Below are 24,875 nucleotides of genomic sequence, written 5' to 3'. Positions count from 1 at the left end.
TGCAAGTATTAATTTGACATGACAACAACTTTCCCAAGCTTAACTGTGCTTTAAAAAAAAAATGCATGCACTGTAAAGAAAGCTTGGTAAACTGTTTTTCTCATGTTCATTAAACCTACAGCTAATTGGTAGTCTGCATAGCTTTGTTTATCTCCTCATAATTTTTCATAAATTTGAACACATTTCACTGTATTAACGAACTGCTTCCCATTGTTACCTGCTGATAGGCTCCATCTTTTCTTGGTCAGAACTAGAACACCAAGCTCCATAGCAACACCTTCTGGGTTATCCAAGTCCTTCTTCTACAACAAAAAAGGCAAGATGAAAAAAAAAATGAAATCATGGCCTATAGCTACACAGCACACAAGTGAGCTTGAGGAAGTGACTCCAGCTGCACATGATGGAATACCATCTCCCGTCCAACCCTGTCAGATGTCACAAAGACCACTTCAGTACATAAATACATTAAGACATGAGAACAGAAATGCCTTCAATGACAAGAAAATGCCAGCACATACTGCTTTATCCTGTTTCCTGTACAACCCAGTTCAAAAGCGTCTAAGCGTACATAAGGAGCTCAACATAAAGCACCTGAAAACCACCAGAAAGAAAAATTACAGAGTCTCCTGGGGACATTTTGCTATACTACAGTCAGTGAGCTTTCCTCCAATCAGTAACTCTCTTAGTTTCAATAAACACCACAAATAGAGAACATACAGTACACTACCAAAAATCTGTTTTATTATAAAAAGCAACATCAGATTTTTACTGAGCTGCGAAACTTTTTGCAAATTAATGTTCTTTTGAACTTTCTATTGAGAGAATCCTGAAAATGTTGATAAGAAATGCTTCTTGAGCACCAAATCGGCATTTTAGAATGATTTCTGAAGGATCATGTGACATTGAAGACTGCCGTAACAACTGCTGAAAATGCAGTTTTGCCATGGCATAACTCAAACGCCCATGGCATTTATTAATTTATTGCCAATTCTAATTTATAATTTATTAGTATTTTAATTGGTAATTTATTTATCAGGATTTATTAATAAACCCAAGAAAGAACCATAAGAAAGCTTTCCCATATGACTTGGTGTTTACCATAGTCATTTCAAACCAGTCTGAAGTCCTATAGAACATTATGGAATTCCCCAACGCGTCATTTCCAATGCAGCCATGCCACACAAGTCAGACTAACTGCACTGGGATCGATTGTCTTAATGTTAGCTCTCTTTAAATAAGACAAACCAGTCAATTGAACTTCACTGAAATTAAAGGTGATGGACAGTGATCTACCTTGAGTTTCAAAGTGATTGATAATCCTGCTATCGATATAAAAGAGTTTAAGTTAAGAGAAGTCCACAAAAAAGATCCTATAAATCGATCAAGGTATTGCAGGATGTAGCACAATGCTGGACATTTCCTTTTAGATATAATTTTACTGGAGTTCAAGACCATCAAGCCATAAATATTTTTGGTCTAGAAAAGAAAGGGTGCTTTAATATCATGCTAAAAGATAATTAACTTAACTTTGAGAAGTACACTAGCATGCAAATGACCTCAAAGCTATAACAAATATGCACTAAAAGCCACAAAACTCCATTTTTTGTATCACCGCACTCCTGAGTTAACATTTTAGATTACAGTAGCTAATGCTGGCGGATCATTTAACACTTCACCTTCAGAAATTAAGACTAGTGTGTGTTTTCAACAAGCAGATATGGCTCTATTCTAAGCTAATCACAAAAATTGGACTCCGTTCAGTAATATACAGTACAGCCAAAGCCAAGTGACACGCAAGCAAGCACAAAACCTTGAGATGACATGTATACTTTTTAATAAGCTCAATGCTATCTACTCTAATGGAAAAGGCTCTGAGCCAGCGTTCATAAACCATTCTATATCATTCTCTTTGAACTGTAATAGACCTTCACTTTGCGTAGGTTACCAGTGCTTTTGTACCCTCTGTATTAGCAAGCTTTCAAGTACAGTATATGTGTGCGTGTGTGTGTGTATGTTTGTGTCATCAAAACCATGGACACATTAACAAAACAAGACTTCTCTTTAAGCTATGTACATAGATTCCTGGACCCGAGGCTGTAACGTTTACAAAAATATGTAGCCAAAAGCATACAGAAGCCAAGTGATTAATTTAATACAAATTAAAGGCAGGATATAAAATCAGAATATAAATACTGATATTAGGAACCAGGCAGACAGCAATACCAAAAGTTCTCTCTATTATCCTGAGCTGCCTTTAATTCACACCATATATAAAATAAATAATCTTCCTGGTCAGTACAGTTCCAGTTCACACAAATATACGGAAAGAGATCCAATTCTTAAATTTAGAATTTTTCACAAACATCATACATTGACACCCTGTACTGATTAAAAGCCTTATCAAAGAAAGGATCCAATTTTTAATCATATCAACCTTTGTATCAAATAATAAATTGCGTTTCACCCAAATATCATTAGACAATGCTAAAATAAAGACGGTCACACTAGACAAAACTACTTCAGATGTCACAACTAACATACTGAAAACAGGATATGATGTCACATAGGCTTCTTTTTTTCATAAATACATTTAAAATTATAAAATATACTATCATCTACTCAACTTTTCCAAAACAATCTGTGTTTCGGGATCTTTGAGACATCAATCTTTAACATTTATGTTTTATTGCTCAAGGACATTTCATTTTATGAATGTCAACAAAATCAAAAATGGAAAAACGTACCCACATGTGTGATTACCATATTAAAACCGCTCTGAAGGTGGTCTTGGCTCACACAAGTTTGTTCTGTCTTGTAAAACATCCAGAATTCTGCCATTCACACAATGGCAATGTTGTCCCAGCAGTTGCATTGTAAGCTCTTTCTCCTCCAAAATCTGCAAAAATGCTCTCCTCCTCTGTGTCTCTGCCTTTCCATCATTGTTTTCTCACATCAACCATCTGCTGTCTGTCCTAAGGGTGCTGCACAGGGGGGTTTACACCCCACATAGCAAGTCAGAGATGTGCTTATCTTTGCAAAACTCTCCATGCATGACAGCTGGCAAGGAGCAAAGTTTAGATGCCAACAGAAAATGCTACAAAATAAAACAATGGTATTGGGGAAATAACATGGTCATCTGTCTGAATAATCCAGATGGCCAAAGGTTGGAAGAAATGCGACTCGAAAAAAAAACATAACACCGTCTCACATGTATCTATAAAGAGCCTGCATGAGTGATTTATCCCAAGCCCCTATTCCCTTGCCTCTGGCTACACAAACACTTTCCATTAGCACGTTCTTGTAGTCACCATGCCATTTCAGCAGTTTGCACCCCTCAGCTGAACTCCAGCCTATGCCGGAAGCACAGAGGTGGCTGTTCAAGGCCACATTCTCCATCTTTATTTCACAGAAAAACCGAGCCCCGTTGCTCAATCGCTTTTCTCCCGTGTCCTTCATCCCAATCCTATACCCTACATCCCGAGGCCATTCCGGACAGTAATCCCGCAATGAACCTGCCAGAATCCACAATGAAATCCAGAGGAAACAATAAACAGCTTTACTGCTGAGAGCTATGTGTCTTCTCCTTTTCTGACGCAAGTCAATTAAGCAGCCAATGACCTACAGAACATGTTGTAATAGTTCCAGCCTACAGAACATGTTGTAATAGTTCCAGCACCACAATAATTGCTTTTAATGCACAGCAGTTATAACAGTGATTGGACCTGATGGTTGATTGCATATTTAGGCAACCTCATGCTGCACTCCTTCTCTATTTTACTTCTAAAGTGTTCCTAACCCATTCGCAATCGCTCGGACTGAGCTTGTTGAGTTTGCATATCGTGCAGGTGTTTTTTCATGTAACACAATGGGGATGCTTAAGGGTCAAACTCTTAGGACTTGTTTTGTGAAACTGTGAATGGAATATGAAAGCCAGGAGAGCATGAGTCATTACGTATAACCTCACTATGAACAACATCCTCAACTATTTTTAAGCTAAAGACTGAATGCTGCCATAGCAACGGCCTCATGCATGAGGTTTTGTGCAGCAAATATGCAAAGCACATGACCACATCACAACCTATGCATTAATAATCACATAAAGTGATGGTACACTAAAAGTAGAGTTTCCAAAAGTGCCAAAGAACTACCATTTTGGGTTCCTCAAAGATCCTTTCAATGAACAGTTCTTAGTGTGAGGATCTAAGAATTATTTTCCACTATCAAGACCTTTTGTTAACTGAAAGGATTCCATGGATGAAACTTGATACACTTGATGAAAGATGTCAATGAAGAACCTTTATTTTTATAAGTGTATAACCTATTGTTATTTTAAACAACCAGCAACTTGACAATGCAATTTGCTACATGAACCCTATGTATCTTTGTTCAGATTCCTGCGGTCATCACTGTTTTTTTTTTTTTCAAGATCACGAGCAGGAGTTTTATTGGCAATGCAAGGGTCTTCACCTCTGTTCTACAGCCCATTAAGAATTCATGACTTTATTATGAATATGTGAAATGATTTGCTCTCCATCTCCAAACCTGCAGAAAATGGCTTCCACAAGAACAATCTGTTGGAGTTGTCATTCAAATCTCCCCTCATACATTTTTTTCTCAATGCATTTATGGCCAGTTAATACATTAAATTTGTATGATATAATTATCAGTTAGCAAACAACTATGCCTCAATTTGAATGTAATAACCTTTTTTTTTTTTAACTAACAAATGTCAGATGTTAATATTTATTTTTTGTTAAATATGTTTTGTTATATATTGTGTTAAATATTACACATTTCCATTCCGTTCATTAGCATTACCGAAAGCGTTTATGGATAACTGGATGCATACTGGTGTTGGTTCTATGGTATATCATCAAAACATGTCGGTTTTAATGATTTTATGGAAATGCATTTGCCTTTTTATTCCTGACTCTGCAGCTGACACCTGTTTTGCCTAAATATCAGCTTGGTTGAGAATACAGATAGTTTAAGGTTCAGTAAGTATACATGTAAAAAGCACTGTGACATTCGGGAGCTGATCGTTGTCTTTGTATGGTTTGTATTACAAGAAATAAAATTCCATAAAACATGCAAAAAATATACTTCAAAGCCCCCAGCAAATCAAGCCTTTTATTGTATTTTAGGAATTTGTGATAGGGCCTTTTTGATGTGCTTTTCAAAGCTACTTTGAGTTTCTCTTCCCTTCTCCCCTGTGTTTTTCTTCTTGTGTGAGAGAGGATAAATTGGATCTGACTAAAGTGCTAAAATCAGTCTTTTAACATCTGGTTTCATGTCCAGATTGAGGTCAGTAGCATGTGTGCTGGGATTTTCTCCTGGTCTATAGGTCTATCTTCTGCTTAAACAGGTTTGATCATGATGAACTATTTTGTAAAAAACAAAACAAAACAAAAGCAAAAAAACAAAAACAAAAAATAATTATGAGAAACTAAACTGATAAGAGCAAATTCTATAATTCCTGAGTTTCAAGAATCTATCGCATATTACAATACAAAATCTTGAAAGTCTTGGTTAGCAAATAATACACTGACAAAGATTCAGTACTGTTGCACATCGAGTAGACAGTTCTTTCAAGAAATTAATTCCTGTTTTTTTTTTTTTTTTTTTTTTTTTTACTGAGATACTGTATTGTGATTTCATACTGAGAGTCATCTGCCAGTCAAAACTTGCATTTACTTGAACATACACCATATGTAGCCTAATAGAGCTCTAGGAACAAGTTTAAAGGGAATAAAGAAACATTGGATCTAATTTACTAATTTCGGTGTGTGTGCTGAAAGGCTTTCAATTGAAAATATATGCAGAATTCACAAAAAGTAAGTAGGCAACACAAATTCATTCTTACCCCAATCTGCTGGATTACAGATCCTTTTAACAAATTTGGGCTTAAAATGCAAAATTAAAAATTAGCAGGGTAAAATACTTTAGAGAAACATGGGATTTCATAACTTGCTTTTGAATTCCCAATTGCTCCAACAACAAAATAAGTCTACTACGGTGTTTCACCAACTATCCAGTTTTATTTTATAACAAGTTTATTGTAAAACAAAAATGAACATAATGATTGAAAAAAAAAAAATTGAAAAAAAAATTAAAATTCTAGAAAACTTTGCTTTATTTACCATATATTTATATTAATTGCAGAATTAATAAAATGCATCATCACACACTGTATCTTTGGTTAGTGAACAAGGCCAAACAAAATCAATAAATGCTTTTCACAGAACCTCTTCAGTCAGTGCCGTCGCTCCCTACACGCAGAGTACGCAGTCTGCGTAGGGCACCAACTCCCAGAGGGGGCACCATCCCAGTTGCTCAAAAAAAAAAAAAAAAAAAACCTTCCGCCATTCTCCCATCCGCGCTCGCGACCGCTTGCACCTCATGTTTTCGGCTGAATGTTCATAATTGATGGATGAACATCTATGTCTGGGAAAAGGACATCAGCAATCCGGCGCAGAGAAAAGAAAACTAAAGAAAGTAAAACAATAATAAAAAAAGAAAAGTTGGCTTGACTTTAGATGTTCCAGAGTCTCAAATTTAGGGACCGTCTCTAAAGTTACATGCGATATTGGTATACACTTTTCTAACGTCAGTAGCATTTGAGGAGAATGACTTACATTCATAAAAACAACTGTAATTGTTCATCTTGGTGACAGCTATAAAGCACAATTGAATTGAATGTTGGATATTTATTAAAATAAACTGTAAATCATATGTAAATTATGCTACTTTTTCACATGGGCTCCAACGCAAATTTGAAACTCAATAGCATTTGAGGAGAAAGACTTGCAGTCATAAAACAATTGTAATGTGTCAGCTACAATGCACGCCTTATACATTTTTAATATATATTAAAATAAATTAATATACTGTAATATTTTTTTGATGTTGTTGCTATAAAAAAGAGCTAAGCCATCATTAGCCTTTAAAATGACTTAAAATGCATTATATAAAAAAACAATGAGGCAATAATGATTGGTTTATAATACAACTGTTAAAATACATAATGTAGGCAAATACAAAATAAACGATTTATGTACGTTATTACAAATGCCTACAAAGGGAGCTAGATGCCATGTAATTGCTGCTGTAACACTTACAGGAGAATCAAATCCTTGTTTAGGCTACTGACCAAACATTTAATTGAAATAGTCACTTAATCTTTCATTTTTGGCCACCTTTTTGCTATAGATGACACAGCCTTTATAATTTCTTCAACCAAAAACATGCATATCACAACCCTTACAAAAATAAACCATGGCTTTATCATAGTAAAACTGCTTAATTTCCTTTTGCATGATTTCTTAATGCTTGAGACTATAAAATAAATCATAATAAAGTTATAGCCATAGGTAAATGTCGAGAGCTACAATTGTAATTTGAAAATAATACAATTTATTCATTTAGTTTTTTATTTGATTAAAGTTATTTTTTCACCCCTATAGTAGGTGTTTTTTTCATCATCATATTTGAGGAAGGGGGGCACAACAATACAATCCTGCTTAGGGCACCCATTTGGCCAGCAGTGGCCCTGTCTTCAGTAGAGCTACTCTTTAAAACAACTCTGTAAAAATGCTCTTTAAATATTCAAGTACAGCAAGATCTTCAAATAAAGTCAGCTGAAGCACAATCAACACTTTTTAAATAGTCCTAGGCCACATATGTTGACATTCAAACCAGCACCATGACTGCTTTTATACAAAAGAGATAAACATGGGGCAACTTACATTTAGAGACATTTTTGATCCACCAATGAAATAGTTCCAAACAAGTCTGAATAACATACAATAGTGGCATTGATAATCAGTGGCAGCTTTGGCCTAATGGTTAGAGAGCCAGCGTAGTTACCAGAAGGTCGCCGGTTTGAGTCTTGGTGCTTGTTGGTGGGAGGGAGTTAATGAACAGCGCTCTCTTCCACCCTCAATACCCATGGCTGAAGTGCCCTTGAGCGCTGGATCTATAGCTGCCCACTGCTCCGGGTGTGTGTTCACTTCTCACTGATGTGTGTGTGCACTTGGATGGGTTAAATGCAGAGCACCAATTCTGAGTATGGGTAACCATACTTTGCAAATGTCACGACTTTCACTTCAATCAGTGTTTTAGAACAAATCATTTGAGTGAACGATTTAAAGAGTCACCTGAGAAAGCAGAGATACTTACTGAAAAATATGAATATACACAAAAAGTTCTGCTTCAATAGGACTTATACTTGACAAAAAAATTATATAGAAAAGCTTCCTAGATTTATGCATACATTTGCATGTTACAGACCTAATCTTTCTCAAAACACATTTGCTGAGAAATTGATTTTTTTCTCAGAGAAGCAGTTTTAATTTGAAGTATTTCTAACCAGAATTTATCCTGCTTATATAATGAATTATGTAAAGAAAACAGTCAAAGACATAATTTAGAAAGTTAAGATAGTATTCCAGATCCATCTCACTGTATAAATGTGCAAGTAGAATTGTTATCCCTGAGCTGAGACCATAAATGTCAGCGCAGCTCTTGCCACAACAGTATTTCAGGCCCCACAACAATTCAATTGCCACACTGTGGAAACACAACATGACAAAGTAGCCACTGAGTCAAGATTATAGCTTCAAATACTGGCAGCCCTGGCTATTTTCATGGCCAAGGTCACATAAGCTCATGATTCCAAAAAGAGTAATTTTCATAAAATCTTATGATGTTCGCTTCTACTGGGCACTGATACCCACTAGCTCTTTACTGAGCAATATTTATAGGCACAACTGTAAACTCACACTCTCAAGTCCATTACAGGCACCTTATCAAAAGGCAGACCTCACTACACTTGCCAGCTACCCAGTCTCTGATGAGATTTGGAAAAATCATTCATCATTTAGACCTGGGCTGATTTATTCATTCATTCTTTTCTGAGAAAGAAGCATCCCCCCAAAGGCGAAGGGTGAAAGAAACCCCTGATTCTGCTCTTTTCTAATATTTTGGAGGCACTCTATGAATATCTTCAGAAAGAATGCATGAATAGCCCATTTAGAAATCTTGAGCTGGCATTTCCAAAGTCATAGGAAAACATAGTGATCTTGAACATTTAATAAAAATTCTAAATGCTTCAATCATGTGGCGAGAAATAAATTAAGTTTTTGAAAGACACATCTGCCTTTGCACCTGCATAGGCAGAGTTTAAATGCGTAAACGTACAAAAGCTAACAGTTTCTTAAGGTACATAGTTTCCAAGGACCTGACTTCCTTTGTAAATGTTAAAATAACAGCAGGGCTAGGTTAATATTACAGTAATATGAAGAACATGCTGATTTCTCTAAAAGATTTGACCTCTGTGAATTGCTTTGAGCACAGCTTTTTTCTTCGTGTAATGATTTCATTTGCTTGCTTTCCTTCTAGAAGCTTTTTTACTCGAAAAGCGGGGACTATGGATCACAAGATTTAATACGTAAGGCAAGAAATGGTGACAGACAGCTGTCTGGTAGCTAGGCAACCCAAATAGTGTCTTTGATAGAGACCTTGGACAAAGCCTGCTTTCTCAAATATCTTGTCCAAGTATTGCAACCTTGCAGATACAATTCAAATTATTCTAGCCTTTAGTGTCACAAGATGTGTCTCCAGAAATCATTATTTCATGCTGATTTTGTGCATTTTCCCCTACAAAAAACATATATATATATATATATACATAAAATATTTTCAGAACAGCATTATAATCAACTTATTTAACAAAAATCTATACTCATTCAATTCAATTCAAGTTTATTTGTATAGCGCTTTTAAAATACAAATCATTACAAAGCAACTTTACAGAAAATTATGTTTCTACAATATTTAGTGGTAGCTTATAAGTGGTGACTGTCAGTTTGTGCGCGTATGACTCATACTTTTCATTTATTGCATCATTGCTGAATAAAATGATCAATTTCTTATATATACATATACACACACACACACACACATATATATATATATATATATATATATATATATATATATATATATATATATATATATATATATATATATATATACACACACACATGTATACACATGTATATATATGTATATATATATATATATATGGACCAAAAACTACAACAGCAGCATACATTAATGGCAATGTACATTACCAAGTTACATAAATAAACAATTCAAATAAAATCTGTTTTAACCTTTAACATACTGACAACCACCCTAACAATATAGGTGGTAAAAGAGAAAACCACATGAAGAATTACAAGTTCAACAAAATAGCTTTTCCACAATCTGAAGTATAAACTAATATATAGAAGAGTCAAAGTATATAACACAAATAATACAATTAACATTGAGCAACAGAAGATGTAATATAACCCAAATGTGCACGATAAAAAAATCATGATTATTTAAATGTGGAGTGTTACACAGGGAATTCTGGGAATATTAGTTTACAGTTTATTACTGTATATATATATATATATATATATATATATATATATATATATATATGTGTGTATATATATATATATATTAGTGTAGCATAAACACGTACAGTTGAACTTAATCAACAAATTTGGAATTCTTCAGACAGCTTTTTTTTTTTTTGCAAATTATGACTGAAAAGGAAGTTTCTGAAAATTATAGTATGTTTGCATAATACACAGAGCTCTTTTTTTATCACAAAATATCAAAGAAAATTTGACTGCTTGTGATATGGCCCTTTAACTACTATGTCATGTAACCAAAATTCATGGCACTTCCTCAAAAGCTTCTCGCACAATTTTCAATGTTTCAAGCTGAGCAAATATGCAAAATGTCAACTCTCAAGCTGAGATTTTTTTTTAATTTTCTTTATTGTCTCTTGATTCTGCATGAACATAAAAGCAAGTTACCGCCAAAATAACACAGAATGAACCATTTCACAGGTAATAAAGTCTGCTGATGATGGATTACTTTTATACGGCACCTTTTATCTGGAAGCCTGAAGCTGTTTTAGTGTGAAGGGGGAGACCTCGCGGCTCATCACACACTAATCATGCACTTACAGCAGTGAACCATTTCAATCACTGGCCACACAGCCCCAAAAACCACATTGCACTGAGCCCAGCAGACACTACACTTATTCAGCAGGTGGAACATCACAGATGTCACAACAAAAGCTCCTCTGAGGAGACTACACAATCATTTGCTGTTTTCTTTCAATTTCTCATGACAAAAATCTGTATGTATGATTTATTGTGTAGAAAACTGAACAGTAACCATACTCTACGTGGAGACAGTGGACTGGCTTTACACAGCTGGACATATGTGAGGCTATCAATCTCAGAGTGCCCAGCTGAAGCAGTGGGAGAACTGGGAGAAACATGTCATCAAACAATAATAAAAAGAACTCCTGCAAAAAGAACTCAACTAGTTTTTTTTTTAAATGTAAGCTAAATATAAGATAGATTATATATGAACATTATGAATGCAATATTGCGTAGCTTGTCAGTGTTAGTGTTCTTATGAATGCCATTTATGTTTTTGTTAATACAGCACATAGCACTAGTCAACTGAATGAATGTAACAGGGCAAAGATGAATGCACTTTTGGAAGTTGAATGTAAGGGAAATTTCATTTTGGAATTTATGTGGTCTAATGTGATGTTGTTCATGTTCTTGTTCATAATGAAATTTTATTTTATTGCTGTAAATAATTTACATGACCTGTTGAATTCATTTTGGGAGCGACTGATGACTGATGAATATACTTTTAGTGCAGTGCCTGTATATAAGATTAGTATTGTGTATTAAGGATTAGTATTAAGATCAGAGGCTGTCATATGTGGATCAACTTACTATTTTGTGTATTTTCATCAGTTTCAAAATGATAAATAAATTGCAAACAAACAAACAAACAAAAACACACAGACACACACACATACATACATACATATACATATGCTTACATTTTAGAACATTTTCTCAAATTCTATTAATGTCCCTACAACCAAACCCAGCTGTTAGATACTGTAAGAATCTTTCACCTTCTATCACAGAGCAAAGAATAATTGCTATGCGAAGAAACTATTATTCAATATAGCAATAATGTCTTTGTTTGGGGACATTTTAACCCCAGCAGAAACACATTAAGAAAAAACTAATCCAAATAGTCAATTTGCAGGATTGTGCAGCTAGTACCAATTAACCAGAGAATTGTAACGTAAAAATTAACTAGCTTTTAATCATGTTTTCATATCTAGGGTCACTGAGACCCCAAACAGCTTTTCCACAGAGTACATTTTAAGCATGTTTAATAATTTGACCTGGTTTATAAGTCACGACATAAGGTACAACCCAGATACTTTATTGTTAATTACGTAGGTTAAATTGAGATTTGAGAATAGCATTTGAGTCTGTCTGACTGCAAACATAACATGAAAATCAAATTAACTCTTTGAAGTCTTTTCTTTTTCTATTCTTTTTTACGTTTTTTACTTTTTTTTTTTTTTTTTTTTTTTTTTTTAGTTTATTTGAATAGGGACAATACAATAAACATAACTCCAGTCAAATGCTGGAAAAAAAAATGCACTGCACATACTGTAGATATTATAGCTGATGCTAATTCACACCTCTTGTCCCTAGAAAGGCATTTCTAAAAAAAAGAAAAAAAAACCTAATGTAACAAATCCTTCATACAATATCCTTATACATTACAAACAGAATACAGAACAACCACATGCCCAAGTTTTATAGACTCTTCCAGTCCTAATAAATAACTAGTTACAAAGCATATAATAAAAATGAAATGTGTACAGGTCTGGTTAATTTTAGTTTTTTAACACTTAAACTTCCATGTAAAATACTTTATTTCATGTATCATTTTAAACTCATTTGGCAACATATTCCAAATTTGAGATCCATTTACAGAAAATGCTGTTTGCCCTTGTGATGTTCCACAAAACCCAATCCTAAAATTTCCAACCTCTGTGTTCCTCGTTCGGACAATATTCTTTTCCAAATTACATAAGACAGAAGGTGAAGAATTTGTGGCTGTTACCCAGAATTGTGTGTGTATATATATATAGGCAGGTAAGCGATTAAAATGTTTAATCTAAGTAATAACATGATACAATTCATTTGAATTTTCCTTTACATTTCCTTGATCAGAAAGGAGCAGATAGAAGAAGAATATTCTTATATTTTTCTGCCCCCTTTATAGACATAAATAGTAGATGGCATTAACATTGTTCCCTCCACCATCACCCAAAATTTATTAACATTAGTAGTAGATGACATTAGCATCACCCAAAATATATTAACATAAATAGTAGATGTCATTAGCATCGTTCCCCCACCATCACCCAAACTCCAACATATCTGATATTTGTTTAAACGTTTTACAATGATCACATACAATCCAAATCAAAATTCAGTTTGATATAATTCAAGTTGTTTCTTTTTATAACTCCTTTTAAATTCCAAAATATTTTTACAACTTTTTAAATCTTTCCTTAGAGAATTCCAAGCTTTTACTCCAGCAACAGACAAACACATTTGTTTCAGGTTTGTTCGTGCTATTAGATGTTTAAAGTCATACAGCCTTCTGTGATTTCCATCTTCAGAAGTAAAGACAAATAACTTTTGTAAGTCACGTGGAAGAGCTTTGCTTCTAGCTTTGAACATCACTAACAGAGTTTGTAATTCTACAATGTCTTTAAATTTAAATTTAAAAAAGAGTGGATTTGTGTGGTCTCTATATCCTGCTTTGAAAATAATGTGAATGGCTCTTTTCTGTAAAATAAATAAAGGCATAGTATTACTATGATATGTATTTCCCCATATTTCTACACAATAATTTAAATAAGGCAAAATCATTGAACAATATAACATTTTCATTGTATTATACGGTAAACTGTATTTAACCTTATTCAAAATAAATAGGCTTTTTGCCATCTTATTTTTTACATGCAATATATGACTTTTCCACGTCAATTTCTCGTCTAAAGTGACTCCTAAAAATCTGATTTCAGACACCTTCTCAATATTTACATTGTTTATAGATAAGCTGACTTCCTCCTTTTATTGCTGAATATCATAAACTTTGTCTTATTCCAATTTAAAGATAATTTATTTACATCAAACCACAATTTTAGTTTAACCATTTCATCTTCAATATTATTAGCTAAGGTTTTCAAGTCATTTCCTGAACTACATAAATTTGTATCGTCTGCAAATAATACATAGTGTAATTTTTTTAGAAACCTCACAAATCTCATTTATATATAAAATAAAAAGTTTGGGTCCTAAAATTGAGCCTTGTGGAAGTCCACATTCAATATTCAAACATTCTGACCTATAACCATCAAACTCAACATATTGTGGTCGTTGTTGTAAATAGCTAGTTAACCAGTCCAGTACAACTCCTCTAATTCCATAAGTATATAATTTAGAAATAAGAATTTGATGATCTATAGTGTCAAATGCCTTCTTTAAATCAATGAACACTCCTATTGTGTATTTATTTTTATCTATTGCGGTTGTAATGTCACGATAGCCAAACTTGTAGACCTATTTGAACTAAATCCGTACTGATTTTCATTTATTAATTATTGTTTTTCAATAAAGTTGTCTAATTTATTAACAAAGGTTATTTGAGGTAGGAGAGATACTGGTCTATAGTGATTAAAAATATGTTTATCTCCAGTTTTAAAAAAAGGTATTACCTTAGCTATTTTTTTATACTATCTGGAAAAACTCCTTCTGTAAAAGAATAATTAATTATATAATATAATGGTTTAATAATGCAATCAATTGTGTTTTTTATTATTTTCATGTCAATACCATCAATATCCGTTGAGGTCTTGTTTTTTAGCTTATAAACTACAGATAATATTTCATTTTCAGTCACCTCACCTAGATACATTGACTGCATAATCCTATTTTCCCTTTTCCAGACTTCCCCTTGCTGATCACTAGATATTGGTATTTCGTTTGCTAAGCTAGGTCCTACGTTTACAAAGAATTGATTTAGTTCATGGACCATTTCATCTTTATTTTCAATCACCCTATTGTCCTTTTCAAAATATTTAGGTAGTTCCGTTCGTCCAGTCTTATTCCCAATTACATTGTTCAGAATATTCCATGTAGCCTTTATATTATTTTTATTTTCATGCAACATTCTATTATAATAGTCCTTTTTTGCTTGTCTCAATATATCAGTCAACTTATTTTTTTATTTCTTATAGCGTTTTTCTGCATTCTCTGTTCTTGATTTGATAAACTCCCTATAAAGTCTATTTATCTTTTTAGAGGCATTTTTTAATCCGTTTGTTATCCAAGGTTTACTATTTTGCCTTTGTTTGGATCTGCATGGGATCTCAGGACAATGCTTATTATACAGAGTAAGATAACATTTAAGAAAAGAATTATAAGCATTATTTACATCATCTGTGTACACCTCTTTCCACTCTTGTTTAATTAAATCATTCCTAAACTTATTAATATGATCAGCACTCCTTTTTCTTTTATATATTTGATGGTATACTGTTGTTGTTTTTTTTAGGCAACTTATAGTTAAATATTGCAAATATAGGCAGATGGTCGCTTATATCATTTATTACCAACCCACTAGTAATGTGATTCTCCAAAACATTTGTAAAGATATTATCTATTAAAGTTGCACTAGTTGTGGTTATTCTGCTAGGCTTCATTATTAATGGATACAACCCGTTTTTATATAATGTCTCCAAAAAATCTGAGTTTTGTATATATCTACCTTTAGAAGATCAATATTATAATCTCCACAAATTACAATATTTTGTTTGTTATTTAGACCATGAATCATTTCTTCTAATTTATCTATGAAGGTTTCCACTTTTGATCCTGGTTTTCTATATACACATGCAACAACAATAGTCCTATTTTGTTCTAATTACTGTTTCTACAGCTACACTTTCCATTAAATCATTAATGGCTGTTGTCATGCATTTAACTGGTCTACATTTCAATTCATTATAGATATAGAGGGCAACTCCCCCTTCAGTCCTATTGGCTCTGTTGGTGACATAAATCATAGCCCTTTAATTTCAGATCAACCTCCTTGCCTTTCCTTATCCATGTTTCAGATAAAGCAATTAACTTAATTCTTCCTTTAAATGTCTCCATTACATTACATTTACATTTAGCTGACGCTTTTATCCAAAGCGACTTACAATTGCTATATATGTCAGAGGTCACACGCCTCTGGAGCAACTAGGGGTTAAGTGTCTTGCTCACGGACACATTGGTGTCTCACAGTGGATTCGAACCCGGGTCTCTCACGCCAATGGCATGTGTCTTATCCACTGCGCCAACACCACCCCTGGTCTCCAAAAAATGTTTGATTTCAGAAAAATGTTTTGATAAACTTCTGCAATTGAAATGAATAAAAGAAAATGCCTGTTCAATTTGTACCTCATCAAATTGTTCCTCAGTGTAAATACTGACAAGAGTTCCTAATATGATTAAATAAATTAGACTCTGGATCCACATTATTTTCAAAATCATATGTATCACGTTCTATATAATCAACACTTGCAAAGGCTTCAGTCTTAAATGAAAAAGTCATGAGTTCCTTATAAGAGATCCAATAATCAAGCAAAAAAAAAGAATGATGCACTCACTATTATCATTTGTACAGATCCAGGTCCTTCATTTTTCTCACCATAATCACCTTGACTTTTTCCGGAAGTCCATTCGTCCGGATAAAAACTTTTCCATTCCTGGTCCAGGTTGAATGGATTTTAAATTCCTTTTTTCAGGGTACGGCTGGTCCAAGCAATTTCTGCATTTTTCTTTGTCAAGTGCTCATTTAAATACACTCCGGTGCCTTTAAGTTTCCTAGCTTTCTTCAGGATTTCCACCTTGTGCCTTCTACTTGCAAACTTGACAATAATTTTAGGTTTATTTTTTTTTGTCCTTACTTGGAAGAATGTAACATGCTGAAATTTGCTGACTGTCCAGAGGAATTTTTTTACTCTTCATGAAGCGCACCACTTGTTGCTCCAGGGTTTCAAGCTCCTCAGATGGTGCATCCTCACCTTGTTGGTCACCAGATAGGCCTGTAGCCCGGGCGTAACTTTGATGCCTAGTCTCTAGGCCGGTGATTACAAGTTCATCAGCTCTGGAATCCTGTTCCAAGTCATCCACCCTTTGTTCCAGGAGCTTAATACGTTAATCCTTCTGTTGTACTATAGTTTTTAGTTGCCTGATCTCCTCCATGAGGCCTTTCAGTTTTCTTTGTTGTTCCACCACTTCACTTATTTCCCTTGACATAAAAATCAGGGAATTTTTAATTTCCGCCATTTCAGCTGCTATTTTTGCAGTAGTGGCCATTGTACTCCAAGCAATCTTGACTTTTGTTGGATTTCAGTGCAGTTTGATGATTTTAATGGATTTCATCAGGCCTTTGAGCAGAGAGAAACTGTTGCAGCCATCTTACTCCAAGCCACGCCCCTCCTTGTGCAGAAAGAACTCCTTGTTCGTCATTGTTATGCAATGACGCCTTGTTCGTCATTGTTGTGCAAAGCATCAATCAGAGATTACAAAAAGTAGGTTCTGCAAGACATATTTCGTTTGATAAAATTTATTACATATTCTCTTTTGGACCATGTGAGTAAATGATGGCAGAATTGTCATTTTGGTTGGGTGAACTACAACTTTAATGATTTATTTTCTTAATTTTATTATTATTTCTATGAAAATATGAAATTATTTCTTTAATGAAATGATACTCTAAATAATAAACTAAAACTGCCAGTAGGTGGTGGTAAATATCTTAATGAGTAAGTCAGCGAGTTATTTATTCATTCGTCAAATGGCTGATTCATTTAAGAGTGAAGTAAAGGGATCTTTATGATTGGTTCATTGATTCATTAGACTTGTTCGACTTGAAGCAGATAATCACCATCAGACCGATCGGTGTGTGACATCAAAGTACCACAAGAGCTTAGAGAGCAGATGACTACTTGTGCTTTCGAATCAGTCTCGCGGTACTTTGATGTCATACAACGATCGGTCTGTGCAGTGTCACTTCAAAGTCAACAAGACTATGGCCAATTAACTGTTGTATAAGATGAGTATTATATTTGCACTCGTGTGATATTGCACTTAGCCTACTTCTCATGTTATATTTCTTAACTATGTGATGTAAATATGAGACACAATCTCAAACGGGCGTTTTGCCCAATATCTTGAATTTTAGGGATATTCTCTAGGCTCCATCATGCAGTAAGTTGTTGCCCTGCCTTATATTAGTCATCAATCGACTGTATGAAATGGCAGATAATCCACATAGGTCTGGGGCGGGGCAAATGCATTAAATGTGTTAATAATTTCAACACATTATTTTTCTCCATAATTAATCAATCAAATTAACAAGTTAATATACCAGCCCTAATATATATATATATATATATATATATATATATATATATATATATATATATATATATATATATATATACATATACACACACACACACACACACAAGGACATCTTGTAAACAGTGCAACACCTGAATGAATGAATTTACATATACATACATACATGCATACATACACATATACACACATAACAACATATTGTCCTTCATTTTGATTGACTGTGCACTGTGCAAAAAATAATCTTGCCCTCAGTTGAATTTTTCATGAACACTGATCAGCAATCTATGACTGTGCTGTGATCTACACAATACCTGAGGTACACAAAATGCTAGTGCTATTTAATACACTGAACAGCAGCTTGTTGTCTCTTGTAACAAACTAAGTTTTAGGTTTGAAACAGAGAAGAGTTTTCTAGACCCCTGATGGAGTTGAGAGTAAACAACAAGAGATGCCAGAATCCAGATCAATTTCCTAACTGGCTAAAATCAATCGAGTCTCAGTGTCATTGTTATTAGACCTGCCACAGCATTGAGTGTGTTGGCCAAGCAGTGTGCTGCATAAATCTGTGACCTGATGTCAGTATCTCACCACATCCGTGTTGGCTCAGACTGTGGTGGCTTGGATGTCTTTGGAGGTGTGTGGCAGATATATGCAGAGCTCCCACTCTGACTACAGCTCACAGTTACTGTGGTCATGTTCAAAGTTAGAGGATCATCATTAACTAGGACTGAGAAAAAAAAGCATCTTGCTGAGTCCACCTACACATCAGTGCACTGAAACAAAACAGAGTGAAAGAGAGAGGGAGATTGTGACAGACAGCAGCAGAATGAAAAATTAAAGAGTAGGAAATGAAATATTGTCTTTAGAAAGAAAGAAAGAGCTTTGCCTCGTCCAGGTCATTGCAGAGGTCCAGTAATCCCATTTTTAATGAACGTGGACTATCAACCACCCAACATCCTGGTCCAAAGTCTTCAGTCTCACAGGGGTCTTTGAACACTGCTCAGGTAAACTGATTCTGGCTGCAATGAAATCACTCTCTTTTGTGCAATCGATCCTTTAATCACAATTTAATGCTTTACTTTCACTGTTATGAAGAGCAACGGACCTCAGAGCATAAAATTGTCATAAAGGCAGGGCAGTGCTAATCACCAAAGCGATATTTATAATGAAGAGTGGAAATTATCTCACTATTATGGATTATACCTTGCCACTTCACTGAGTTTGGCAAAGGCAGAATTTGAGACTGAAATCAAGTAGCAGACTATGCAGTGTTGACACCGAAGGTGAGAAATGGCCATAATATCCTCTTAATTAATTCCTTAAATAAGTTTATCGGTAACAACATGGACCAATTATCACCATTTAGTTGCTTATTAGCATGCCTATCACTAACAAATATTGGCTGTTTATTAGTGCTTATAAAGCACTTATTCTGCATGCCCATAGTCTATCGCTAATCCTACCCAATACCTAAAATAACTACTTCCTTACTAACTTTTTATAAGCAGCAAATTAAGAGTTTACTGAGGCAAAGGTTAAAGTTAATGCTTTGTTAAAGGTACAATTTGTAAGATATTTGCAGTAAAATTTCCAAATACCACTAGGCAATAGTGTTATATATTTTGTCCAGCTGATTACTAATATATTTAATGTTTTCAACTACTTGTAAATCATGAGAAAATTTGCATTTTAAACAGTGACACAGGGCAGTGCAGTCGCCTGTCAATGACGTTAGTTCTTCTTCTTCTTCTTAGTTTTATGGCAGATTGCAACCATGGCTTATCAGGTGCATACCACCACCTACTGTATTGGAGTATGTAGCATAGATATGAATCTAATGACGTTAGTTACCCTTTGTTACCGCCTTTACTGACGTAGAAACGACATGACTACAGTGTCGTGGACAAATGCGGAAGTAGCTTCGCAGCAATCTTCAACTAGAAAGAGATCCCGATATTGCTTGTGTTTTATTCGACAGGTGAGTTGTTTTGATTCGTATCTTAACAGAAAACGTATACTATTATAATGATCAACAAGATTAGTATTATGGGTCATACACGCCAAACACGGGGGATCGTGTCTGATCCATAGTCTGATTGCGTCTTTGCATTGACTTTGTATGTAATCTACTTGCGCAAATCGTTGAACTCGCGTTAAATCCATGATTTATGTTTCCGTCTGATTTGATGGTCGTCAGCGGTTGGGTAAAAGACAACAAATCCCATCATCCCACGCTCCTTCTTAGCGTCATCAAACCACGCGATTGTTGTTGTTTTGATAGTGCGCCCTCTAGTGGCAGGTCCTACAACCTGTACCTTTAATGGCAATAATTTTTAAATAAAGTGAGAAATTTATCACCACTGTTAAATGGAATCTTTCATCTATATATACAACAACATCAACAATAACAATAAACATTTAAGGTCACACTTTATTTTAAGGTCCAATTCTCACCATTAACAAACCATTAACCACAACTTTTGCCTCCTGATTTGCTGCTTATTATTAGTTAGTAAGATAGTTGTTAAGTTTTGGGGATGCATGGTCATGCAAAATATGTGTTTTATAAGTACTAATGAAAAGCTGTTAATAGTAGGTATGCTAATAAACCACTAGTTAGTGAAAACTGGTTCCTATATACTACAGTCTTACCATATTTATAATTAATTATAATTTAATTATAATTAACAATTATAATACTTATAACAAAAACACTTGTACCTGCATGTCTTTCAGACATTTTAATTTTATGCATGATAATCGAAACTTACTCCAATGACTTCTTGAAAGTAAAAAAACAAAAAAAAAATCTAAGCAAAGTTACAGCGTTTGTTGTCTAAAATTGGCAAGCTGTAGAAAAAGTGTACTGCTGAGAAGAAGCCTGAACATTGCTTATGGTAGCATAACTTTAGCTCACAAAGTATGGCTACAACAAGAGATAGGAAGAAAGAAAGTCCAGAAAGAAACATATGAAAAGATTTAAGATTGAGATTCAGCAATCCAAAAACAAGTTTATAACCCATGTGTCTGGTACATCATGTGCAGATGTCAGTTTGACTGTTGGAGGGAATAACCATGACATGGTCTCACAGCAAATGGTCATCCTCTAGTTGTTCTCCATCTTGTCAGACCAGCGCGCTCCACTGACTATGCTTTAAGTGTGGCTCATTCGCACACTCTGAATGTAAACCTGAGGGCATAGCTGACATTTCTGAAATAATTCAGGCAGACAGGGGTGTGCCACAATCACAGCAATGCAGCTGTCAGTCAAAATATTATGAATGTGCCTATACAAGCACAAAATTATCATGTACCTATTATATATTGATTATCAATTCAATTCTCACTAAAATGTTTTAACAACACAACAAGGACAGTTATTTTCTCATGTGAATGTAATACACATAGACAAATAGACAACAAACAATTTACGGCAATAAAAAGCTAACTGTAATTTTCAGCCTTTTTGAAAAAAAAACAAAACTAAGAAAGCTAATTTCTGCTTTCTTTCCCACCAGAAATGCTTTTGACTTTGAAAAGCAGCATGCAGTAAATGTGGTCATTCTTCATTGCCTTTTACGAGCCTCTGTAAATGAAATTGATAGGCAGTGCTGTGCACAGTGCTTTATAGACACACATCTTTTATGTTGTTTTCAGTTTCAATTAGGGGGGAACCGAACAAACGGACAAGTGTCAAAGAAAGAACAGCAGGAGCACAAAAGCCAAGGTTTAGCTCAGGCTATAGTGTCTAATTAAAGTCTCGGCTGTCATGAAACTTAAAGTTTACTTTTTTGATCAAAAACTGAACATGCAATTCTGATAAGTATGAATCAGATGTGACTGTTGCTGGTGCCTTCTCAGTGCTGAGAATCTGCCTGTGTGTTGGCTGCCTTTGTAGAATGAGCTGAATCGTTCTTTGTGATGTGAGGGCAATTGCACCCAGTCAGGCTGAAACTGCACCAGTGATTAGGAAAATTGAGTTTTTCAGAGCCACTGGGCTTTTTGAATCAAACTCTGCGAGATGCCGCTCTCGGGAGCCTTCCCTGCAAAAAGACACGTCGGTACCGGCGCTCACTCTCTGCAGATATTTCTGGATCCAGGTGGTACTTTCAGTCAGATTAATATGTTAATCTGTTATGTCAGTTCTCTGAATGAATGGAGGTTCATTTCCTGGAAAAAAAGAGGAAACTGTTCCGTAAGTGATTGTGAAGTTGGAAAGAAGAGTTATTATTGTGAAAATCTAATGCTGCCATTCAAGCAGAATTTTTCCAAAGGGCCTTGGCATTCAAATATGTAAATTTCAACAGTGAAGAGTAAGTAAGGCCACCTGTGAAAGTTTAAATTTTGCAAATAGATGCGCAGGGGGTTCACCTGGAATGAATTGCACCCACTGACATTTGCATTTATCATGACATAAATCTGGGCCCGGTTCCCCAAAATGTTCTTATCGCTAAGTAGTTCTTAACCTATTCCTTAACCTCTCTCTTAACCTTATGGCACGATTCCTGACACGTTCATATGCTAAGTATATCTTCTGTAAGTCACACTTTCGTAAGGTTGGTCTGAAACATTCGTAAGCTCTCTCTTAGCGTTGTTTGAGCTCAAGACGCTAGACGCCGCCACTGAGCAGTCTTTAGAAATCAGCGCAGCGCAGTACAAGTCAAACTATGGTATGTTGACAATGTGGCTCAACAATGATTTTATGTTATGGACATTTTAAGACTTATAATAAAATATGTTCGCAATGGATAAAGGGCTATTTATGAAGTTTACTTTATGTGATATCAGAACTAATATGGTAATAATTAGCCTAGGCTAGTTCGTAATGTCAAAGCATTTAAATTGGCAATCACTTTTGATAATTAAAATCTGGCAAATGATTTGGCACTAAATGACTAAGATCTATAAATGGGTAAGCATGGTGGTGTCCAGTAAGCAACCAACTACGGCAGTGATCCATTGTCCTAAATCAAAGACGGCCGAGGAGCCGTTTAGTCCATGTCATTTTTTTTATTAGGCAAAATTTATGAATAAAAACCATATCCGTAACTAACTACCTTTTGGGCTCTAGCAAAATACTTTTATTTAGCAAGTGACTGTAAAGATATGTACAATGTTACAGAAAAATTCAATTTCAAATAAATGCTTTTATTTTGAACTTTCTATTAAAAAAAATACATACACATAGTAATAAACAAAATATTATGCAACAATTTTCAACATTGATAATAACAAATGTTTCCTGACAATATCATATTTAAAATATAAACACAGAACTGCAAGATATAAACTCACAGTTTTGGAGGGGAAAAAGTCAGAATTTTGAGAAATTAACCAAAACTTTCAGTTCACATGATCTTCATTTGTTGGTCTTTGTTGTGAAACCTCTATTTACACATCTTAACAAATAATCTGTTAATTATTTGTTCATGTTTTTGCAGAACCCCATCTGGATTGGAACCAGTCAGGTCCAAAGTGGAAACTATTCATCATTTGTAAATCTTTATTATTTTTTACTAAACATTAAAAAGGATATTCCTTGAATCATAAATAAACAGGAAAAAATAAATCATTTTTAAAAGAAAATACATGTTAATTTATTGAAACAAAATCAAATTGACCCCTGTACACTGATAACCCTTAAACCTAAAACAACAAAACGGTCCCTAAACTTACCCACATCACAAGCTTTTAATCATTTTATAATATCTGTTAAAATCTGCAGATTTTTTATATTTGCTTGATCATATGGAACCTTAAGTTTAATGACATTTGTAAACATTTTAATTCGCATGAAATAATGATTTGTTTTAACATTATCTAATGTTTAATAAGTTTATTATCAAACATTAACAAGCAGATTATCTCACATTTCTAACTCTTAGAAATATTAGAAGTTATTATAAAGCGTTATCTTACATACAGTATATTAGAATGATTTCTGAAGGATCATGTGAACCTGAAGACTGCAGTAATGGCTGCAGAAAATTTTTGCCATCAGATGAATAAATTGCATTTAAAACTGCATTAACATAGAAAACATTTTTTTTAATTGCAAAAATATTTTACAATATTACTGCCCAAACAAATGCAGCCTGGCTTGATTTCTACTGGCCTGCTGTTCGCTGTGGCAGTACTGTTGCTTAATAGGTTGTATTTTCTGACTGATGGATCTGTTCTGTCTCCTGACACCTTATGGACTTGTAATGTGTATGACATACCCTTTTACTGGCCCGAACGATTTATTAGCGTTCTACACCTGGGTTGAAAAAGGAAGGTGATATTGTACTAATGAGCCAGTGTGGGTCGACACATGGGCCTTGTTCTTGTATTTGCTTCAGTGTGTTCTATTTCACAGCTGTTGACATTTGTGCATTGTGAGTTGTCTCTGTGTATATCTGTGTGCTCGTGAAATGAAACCTGTGTGTCACTGGCATCATTTCTCTCTATTTCTTCCACGACCTTGGGATTTTCCCTTTCGTTTGTCAA

The 24,875-nt window shown here is 34.5% G+C and overlaps 1 protein-coding gene across 2 annotated transcripts in view; it reads right to left on the bottom strand.

Annotated features, from left to right (window-relative positions):
• LOC132109654 (leucine-rich repeat and immunoglobulin-like domain-containing nogo receptor-interacting protein 2) overlaps nt 1-24,875 on the bottom strand; it is a 383,416-nt gene that overhangs the window by 325,202 nt on the left and 33,339 nt on the right. Inside the window, exons 1-2 of one of the 2 annotated variants that reach the window (XM_059515917.1) lie at nt 2,745-2,953; nt 218-302 (exon numbers count right to left, since the gene is read on the bottom strand). The gene's annotated coding sequence lies outside the window, so the exon portion shown is untranslated. Of the gene's footprint in view, nt 1-217; nt 303-2,744; nt 2,954-24,875 lie in introns of those variants that run through there. The other variant, XM_059515916.1, reaches the window with a different exon arrangement.

Source organism: Carassius carassius, chromosome 29, assembly GCF_963082965.1.
Source record: "Carassius carassius chromosome 29, fCarCar2.1, whole genome shotgun sequence".
Classification (NCBI taxonomy): Eukaryota; Metazoa; Chordata; class Actinopteri; order Cypriniformes; family Cyprinidae; genus Carassius; species Carassius carassius.
The sequence above is the reverse complement of the archived record's forward strand: the minus strand, read 5'-3'. Positions and strand labels throughout refer to the sequence as shown.